The sequence below is a fragment of the Apteryx rowi genome, unplaced genomic scaffold (assembly GCF_003343035.1).
Source record: "Apteryx rowi isolate R43461 unplaced genomic scaffold, aptRow1 scaffold_1063, whole genome shotgun sequence".
Taxonomy (NCBI): domain Eukaryota; kingdom Metazoa; phylum Chordata; class Aves; order Apterygiformes; family Apterygidae; genus Apteryx; species Apteryx rowi.
The window spans coordinates 29681-38340 of NW_020447268.1; the positions used below are offsets into that span (position 1 = coordinate 29681).

An 8660-nucleotide genomic window follows, 5' to 3' on the forward strand; every position below is an offset into this window, starting at 1 on the left:
GTTTACCAGCGAGCAACAAAAGTGGAACTGACTGCAAAAAATGCATCATATACCAGATGGAAAATGTTTAAAGCAGAAGAAAAAAATTCCCATTTTTTCTCTCCCATTCTACAAATCCTCCAGTCACTCTGAAAAAAATCATTTGAAAGCTTTGGCTATCCACCTATTTGACTGAAAAAAATAAAGGTTTGAATGAAGTGAGTAGCAACTAATAAGAAAGAGAAACTGCATAACAGACTAATGAAAGGCAAAAGTACAAAGACTAGAAAGTAGTAATAAAGTTTATACTAAAATTTTGCATCTCTAAATAGACTTACTGAAATGTCAAGGTCAGCAGCAGAAAAAGAACTAAACTTCACCAAACAGTGTCAATCAAAAAGATTTTCACTTAAAAATATTTACATTTCTTTCTACAGATGCAAAAATACCTTTTGAAAGCAATCAAGTGTTTCAGATGATGGAAACTGAATGCAAGAACTACTTGCAGTGCTGAAAAGCAGTATGGTAGGATGCTGGGATCATTTTCACATAATTAGTGGTTTACTTCTGCAGTAAAAGAAAAAAAAATATTGTGAGCATTTTCTCCAGATCTTTCAGTGTATTAACATAAACATTTTGTTAAATAGTCTTTTGGGAACAGTGTCATTCCTGTACCTAAATCTAATACCTCATATACTGAAGGAAAGAATTTTTTTTAAATGTGGCTGATTCCAGATTTTCAGAAAATCAACTTGAAAAGCTCTCTCTTTGCTGAACTATTAGCCAAATTCCAAAAACACTTTGTGTTTTGTTCCTGTAATCCATATATACACACATAAACATAATAAAATATTAACAACTGTGGCATTTACTCCATTTTTAGTTTAATAGCTCTTTTCTATTTTAAACACTGCATAAAGTTCAATATACCATATAAAATAATTAATTTGGTATAACTGAAATTTATATTGATTCTTCATTCTTCATTTTGACCTTCAGACATGAGCTACAAAACAGGAGAGTTCAAGGAACCAGCTTTAGGGAAACAAAAGTATTCCAAAGATCTGGTTTTAAAAGAACTTTATTAAAAATATTAACCATATAACATAGCAAATTAATACAAAATAATGTAGTAAGTATATGAAATAAGTTGATAAATATTATATTTTTATAAACTTACAGAATCTTAATACAGAAATGTTTAAGCCTTAAGAATTTAAGAACACTAACAGGTCATCAGGTTGTTCAGAATAAACCATATGTAAGCTTCAGATGTCAAGCCTGTTTAAGAGGTTAAGATGTTTACCCTGCTTGAGCAGGGGGGTTGAACTAGATGATCTCCAGAGGTCCCTTCCAACCTCAACCATTCTGTGATTCTGTAAGCTGCACTGCACCTGCAAGCAGGAACCTCAGAACGAACATCAGTTCAATGCCATAAAAATATCATGCTAGGGAAGAGCTCTTCTTTTAACATGCAATCATAAATATTAAATTGTATTAATATAAAACCAGCAAGAAAATGTACTAGTTTTGTTATGCCATCTCTACGTAGATCTAAGCAAGCCTAAATTGTTATTAGTCTGCAGCTACCAGATTCAGCCAAATTCTGTGCCTTATATAACATCTTAGCTGATGGATGTTTTACCTCACAGCCAGCTCTTGCTGTTAAGAAATATTCACAGCTTCTACAGTTCTAACCCATAATCCTGTCCTTAGATGTCTAAGGAAGGTCTTTCTAGCCTAACTTAGGCTAAAAGTTACAGTTTATAATATAAAGACCTAAAAAGCCTATAAGCATTACTAAATAACATCTGGCTTTCTTTTCTACATTCCCTGGTTACTTGGAATTAGTACAGTTTTTCTGCATAATGGAGCCTTGGTCCATGATATGGGCTTGTTCCTACAGGTAAGAAGTTTTACCTGTATGAATGTTGCGTCACTGAGTGAAGGTTTTTCAAGACAGTTTTTGACGCAATTTCAGCACGAATCAATAGCCACAGCTACACTTTCCTGTATGACTGGGCACAAGAGACCATGACACGGCTCTTGAATGTGCACATTCCTGGGTTTCCTTTCCATGAATCCAGCATGAAAGGTGGGGGGCAGAGGGATGATACATACCCAAATCTTTCCCTGATACAAAGTCAGAATTTCCTGGATGTATATATATATAAAGCATGTAGACATATGTGTTCATATGTATACATAACTGGTATTATATACCTGGATCTGAAAACTCTGATAGTTTAAACTTCAATAGTTATAGCTGTCTGCATAAAAAGATAGGATACTTTTAAAGAAGAGAGAGATTCAACAGTAAATAGAAAGAGAATATGAAACAACTACTTCCTCTATGAGCAAATGATTCCGTAATTGTCCATTTGGATACAAATTTAACACTCTTCTGATACTGGCACTGATCAATATAAGTGGCAAAAACACTGAATTACACATAAAAGAGAGGGGTTGCCCATCTCTTTCAAAAAATTAGAGATAAAATGTTATTCCATGTGGTAAAAGTTTAAACATCTAGGATTCAATCTAGCCCCTGTAGTAGTCTCCTCCAAACTGCAATACATTGTTATGCATGATGAGGCCAATCCTAGGTTACTTTAACTTAACTTTATTACTCAGTGGTCTTATTTCTTTTTTTCTTTACCTGGATGGCTAAAGAACCTTTAAAAATACTTGCCTGTAACTAACTCAGACTCTTTTGTCAATTCTCTTTAATACTACACTTTACCTCCCACTCATAATTTTCTTTGCTTATCAGTCCTTTTTCTATTCTTTGTAAATAATTTTAGAAATAAGTTGAGGGCTTTTCGAGATGGATACAAGTTCTTTTCCATAGACCTATTTCTTTGGATATAAATTCCAAATAAATTCTACACTTGGCATAAAGAAATTTCATAGTTTCTTCATTTCTACAGCCCTTGACATTCCGGTACAACTGACATCTCCTTGATTTTTCAAAGATTGCCCTTTCAAAACCAAGAATTTTAAACCTACTTTTGTTTATAGCTTTCTATTTTATTTCTATTTATTTAATCAAATAAAAAATGTGACCCAAGATCACTTATTAAACCAGCTCTTCTCAAAATTTTCTCATACTACTTATTGAAAGCAAGTTTAAAGTTTACTAACTCAGTGTCTATTTGGTGAACTCAGAGCTGTTGTATGTAAGTATAACCAGACTGTTATACATCCTTCCCAAATGATGCCATTATCTATATCTAAAAAAGAAAATCCACTCCTGACATAATTCATGATAAGTGATACTTTTATCCAAATCCAACTCCTGTAGTCTAAAGCAGATAGCATTAAAAGCTCTTAGAATTTTGCTTCTCAAAGCAATGCTAAGCTAGGCTCTTTTTTATCCACACAACCTCTCCCTGCTACTTTACAGGTCATCACATCATTAGCATCCAACATTATCTCATCATATTTATTTCTCATGCCTGGGCAACATTAGCTCTCCCCCCCATGTTCAGCGGGGCCATTATTTCTCAGTGTTTCCCGCTTTCATGCTCCTCACCATTAGTTCAGCTTCCACCATTTCGCTGCCCAGATGGATTACAATGACGCACAAAGATAACTGTCTGCAGACCTTACTCAGTTCCTGGGCAGGAATAAAACCACTTTGCTAATTGTGCCCTGTCTTTTGACCCATCAATATTAGAACTTCCCTCTCGACGAGCATCCAAACCTCCAAGCATTAACAATCCTGTATCTATTATTAAATATTAATTTCCCAACTATTCTCTTTCTCTGCGTTAAAACCGTAGCTGGGCATCTAGCTAAGCTTGCCTAATGTACTGCAAGCTTCATACTTCCTCTCCACACTTGAGGACAGAGCTCTCCAGCACTATTCAGATTTAACCCTTGGTCTACTGAATTCGTGGCACGAGTTACAAATCTCCTGACGCAGAAACCGCGCCTATAAACCACGCGCTTTGCCTTGGAAATGGACCCCGGGGGGGCGCAACACAAAACCTGTCCGGTGCAGGCAAAAGGGGCAACAGCTCCCGCCCCCAGCCCTCCCCGCCTGCGGCCACGGAGCGGGACGGGGAGGGCAAAAGGCTCCCCCGCCCCAGAGGCGCAGAGCCTGGGCGCCCCCGCACCCAAGATGCCGGCCGAGGCCGCGGCCCTCCCGCCGCTCCGCCGCCGCGCACGGCCAGCGGCCGCTGGTGCAGGGGCGGGAAGCGCGCGAGCGCGCCGAGGCGCCCTGCGCCCTCTCCCCTCCCCCTCCCGCCTCCGCCCCCGCCCCCGGCTCGGTGGGGCCGGCGCGGGGCGGGAACGTCCGTTGGAGCCGCGCGTGACGCTGCCAACCGCCGCTCGGCCGCCAGCAGCCGCTCGCCGCAGCGGAGCGGCGCGCGGGGCTCTCCCCGCCGCCCGGGGAAGAGGGAGGGAAAAGGCGGCGGCGGCGGCGATCCCCTTCCTTCATAGCTTACCTTCCCCGCAGGTGGCGGCGGTCACGGCTCCTCCTCCCGCCACTGAGACAAGGGAAGATGCCGCCGCGCTCAGGCGCCTCCTCAGCCGCGAGGGGAGGGAGGGAGAGGGGTTAGCGCCTCCCAGGGATCCACCTACTGCCGCGGGAGCGTGGAAAGCCAGGGGCCGCCGGCTGGGCGAGCCCGCGCGGACGCGCCCTTGAGGCGGCTGCCCCCGCGGGGTGTGGGCTCTGGCTGCAGAGCGCTTCCCTCCCTCTGAGCTCAGGCCGAGAGAAGCCAAGACAACACGATGTCCCCTGCACCGAGGCACATCTCCTTTGACGATATGGCAGCCCCAGGAAGACATAGATCATGCCCATAGGGAGCATGGCATTGAGGGAGATAGCCTAATAACATTTCCACCGAGCCCTAACCTGATGACTGGGCCTACATGSAGGTGACAGAACTCCATAGTGAGAGCCCCATGCTCAAAGATGATTGCCATGGGAATGTTGAATATTGCCAAGCTATTTCAATGTGTAATCTTGGTTTTTTGAAAGGGAAGTGAGGGGGACCTTGGTACTTTTCTCTTTCTCATTTGCTTTATCTTTAAAATTAAGTCCTCCCAAACAGGATACACTTGAAAAGCATTTTCCTAATGTTCCGCTGAGCAACTATGCTGTTTTGTCAGGTTATGTCTCTTACCTTGGGCCTGCTGATGCCCTGCCATCTTGCTGTGGTACATGCTCAGAGATCTTTGCCGTTCTCTTGGATGATATTGTTAGGTTATCATTGTGGGAACCTTATTCAAGAGAAAGCTTGCCCTATGCCTAAGAAACTATATTGAAAACTAAATTCCTTTATCATCTGGGGCAGGTCTCAACGGCTGGTCTTCATGTGGGAATCAGTCTCATGAGGATATTGTGTTATTTTAACGATTGTATGCACTTAGATATAAGATTATGTCCAAAAATGAGGTTTGTATAAGTACCTAAAGTAGCAAGACCTTTTCTTTATAGTTACCAAAGGAATAGAGACAATACATTCTGTGTACTTGCTGTATTGTCTGACAGTCTCATGTGATATACTTCACATGCTTTTCTAGCCTGCCTTGCATCCCATTCTTTAAATATATAATGCATGAAGTGCCTATACATCTGCACTGACTACCAATACTGCTTCCTAAAGTACTCACCTAATACTTGCATATTCTCAGCCACTAACTGTATAGTGTTCTGTGGAGTCATTATCTCTTTTTAGTTTGTCAGCTGGAAGTCAAGATACATATTATGCTTCAGAATGCATTCAGCTTCCCATGCATGCATCCCAAATGCATTACAATCTGCAAAATGTGTTTATTTGTTGGCTTATTCACTTGGTTCTTTCACAATAATTAAGAGAAAGTGTTTTTAGCTAAGAAAGGTTTCTTCATTTGAAAGATATCTATAATGATTTGTATAAAGCGTGGGATGGAGAACAGCAGACTTGGGGGGGCACTTGACTTGTGAGGGCGATATATTGTGCCCTATAGTTTTGTTTTCTCTTTGTGTAAAGTAAAATGATCGTTGTGTAACATAAATTTTTTTTTTCCTATTACTGTGTTCCCTTCTCAGTTTTCTGTTTTCTTGACTGAATAAACCTAGTTCAGGGAGAAAAAAAATGGTGGAACTCAGACATATGTTTGTAAACATAACAGTATGCCTGATAATTTCAATCTAGCAGACAGTGGTGTAACAATACCCAGTGGAAGTTGAAGCTATTCATTTTCAGACTAGCAATAAGGCTAATAATATTTTTAGTAAGAGTACTTGTCCCTTAGAACAAGTTTCGTCTTGGACTGTGAGCTGTTACTGATTCTTCAGTGCACATTCTAAAAGAGTATTGGATATTTTTCTAAAAGTAATACTCTATTTAATACAAGAAAGTGCCATGTGTTGTGTTGGGCTGAAGGTCACGCTTAGAATCTGTGAAACAGATGGTGTACTTGATCCATTCAAACAAAGTGCAGTTTAACACAGTGAAGTCCTTAAATCTAGAAGCAATGAATGTAGATCTACAAGCAGAGAAACTGCATTCTGGAAAATCTTGCTGAAGGATAGACATCTGTCAACATAACTGAAAATGTGATGCCAGGGGCGGAGAAGTGAAAAAGGCTAATGCCGTTCTTGAATGTATAAAGAGAAGAGTGGTGAATAGTAATTAAGAGATAATTTGCCTCCAGTAATTATTATTATGAGACAACTAGCGGGATGCTGCAGGTAATTCTACTGTATATATTGATGGAGAAGTTGGAATAGGCTGCAAAAAGATAAACAATAGTTTAAAAAAAAATAGATGATCTGTTTAGTTTATTAAAAAAACAGTTCAAAGGTGATTAAAATTTATAGGCTTCTTACAAGAAGAAAATATTAGGTACTGAGTGGCATTTTAATTTAATGGAGAGAGCTGTAACAAGAAGCAACAGAGAGAAATTAAAGCCATAGAAATTCAAATCAGAAATAGAACACAAATCTCTTGACAATGAAGGTGGAAAGTGCTCTCCATTTGTTGATGCCTTCAAATCAAAAAGTGATCCAGTTATTTCAAGTTTTTCTTACATGCCAGAGCTTCTGCACCTCTCTCATTTTCTTTCTTTCATTTGGTTGTCTCCAATTCGTTTTTCTTCTTTCCTAAACATAATGCCTAAAGCCAGATTTAGAACTCAGCAGCACTCAGTGAAAGGGAATATGTACCTATCTCATCTTACATACAACACTCTTATCAGTATTCTCCTTTTTTCCCAATATATTGTTGATGTCTGTGCATGTCATTTTCTTCCCATTGGTCTTAGGAATAATACATGATAGAAGTTGACCCAATTTTCTTTGTTAATCTTTCTGATTAACTGATGGATCAGATATTTATTTTGCTTTGCAGGATTATTTTTGCACTTTAAAAAATGTAATTAGAAATTAAATAAGAATGTAGCAGAGATCGTAAACAGAGTTGTAAGTTAGTGAACTACTAAAAGTACCAAAGTACTAAAAGCACCAAAGTACTCCAAAGCCACAAGATTTCAATTACTTCTGTTCAGTTCTATATCTTCAAAATTATTTATTTATTTAATTTTGATACTTGAGTACCAGTTCAATACAGCAGTTGCATACTGGGATGCAAGTTGTCCAAGCAGGGTCCACCTAACTTTACAGAATGTGTGCTCTGCAAGCCCTCCACCTAAGGGTGACGTAGGAGCTGGGCCAGAGGTAGGCTAGCCTGACCTGTAGCAAACAAAGTGCCACAGTGTAGCAATCTGAAGTCTCCCAGATGGGAGGTGACAGATACATTGCAGGTGCTTTTGGAGATCATGTCTTTCCGTGACTACAAAATGCAGAAGCAGCATAGATAATAGCTGTGTTCTTCTCCAGGGCTATATAGCTTGGGGAAGAAAAGGAAGGACTTAGTTCACATAGATATTCAGGCCAGGAGAAATTTTGCATCCAAACACTTGGCTTATAGTATTCAACCCGCTACACCTTGGCATAATCATGATACTGCAAGGAGAAGGATGGAGGAATTACTACTGAGAACCAAAGGAAGCTGAAGGGAGGAAGAAGGGAGGAAATAGAGAGAGGAACAGACTTTTTTAAAGACTCAGTTGGTGAAGAGTGGGGATATTGTGAGGTGGTGATAATACTTTCAAAACTATTTAATAGATTGATTGTCTGCAGCATCTAAGTTGTAGCTCCATATTTTCTTTCCGTATTTTCTCTTCTCACTTCTAAACTGCCCTCCAACAGTAGCATCCCCCCATCATCTTGAACTTGTGATAATCTGATGCTCAAAATCAGCTACAGAACTCTGGAGTACTTCACAACATACTGCCTCAAGTGCTGCCTGCAGTCATCCATCCAGCTCAGTCAAATATAGTTAAAAACAGACTAAACTCTCAGTCAGATCTTTCTGAAGTATTTGAAGCATTGGAAAGGCTTTCTGTACTTCCTAGATGACATGAAAACTTTGGGCTGTCATACGCTTATTTGTGGGCTTGCTACAAAAACATGGGGTTTTGTAGATTCTCGCTCAATAGGTACAACTACAGTGTGCTGGACATGGATGCCAAAGGTAGAGATGTGTTTTGCTAAACTCAGTTGCAAAATAAAGATGCCCACCAAGCCTTTGGTTGTGTTTCTCCTTAGAGAGTCTATTAGTAGGAGGGAAGTGAGAAAGCTAGGAGTCCTTTCAGGTCAAACTAAGACCAACTTCTCACCTCAATAA

At 40.1% G+C, this 8660-nt stretch overlaps 1 protein-coding gene across 10 annotated transcripts in view; it reads right to left on the minus strand.

Annotated features, from left to right (window-relative positions):
* RCBTB2 (RCC1 and BTB domain containing protein 2) overlaps positions 1-4487 on the minus strand; it is a 30791-nt gene extending 26304 nt beyond the window's left edge. For 8 of the 10 annotated variants that reach the window (XR_003254248.1, XM_026069907.1, XM_026069897.1 and 5 more), the window contains exons 1-2: positions 4431-4487; positions 429-546 (exon numbers count right to left, since the gene is read on the minus strand). The gene's annotated coding sequence lies outside the window, so the exon portion shown is untranslated. Of the gene's footprint in view, positions 1-428; positions 547-1899; positions 2061-3514; positions 3638-4430 lie in introns of those variants that run through there. The other 2 variants (XM_026069898.1, XM_026069899.1) reach the window with 2 other exon arrangements.
* Between the last annotated feature and the right edge of the window lie 4173 nt (positions 4488-8660).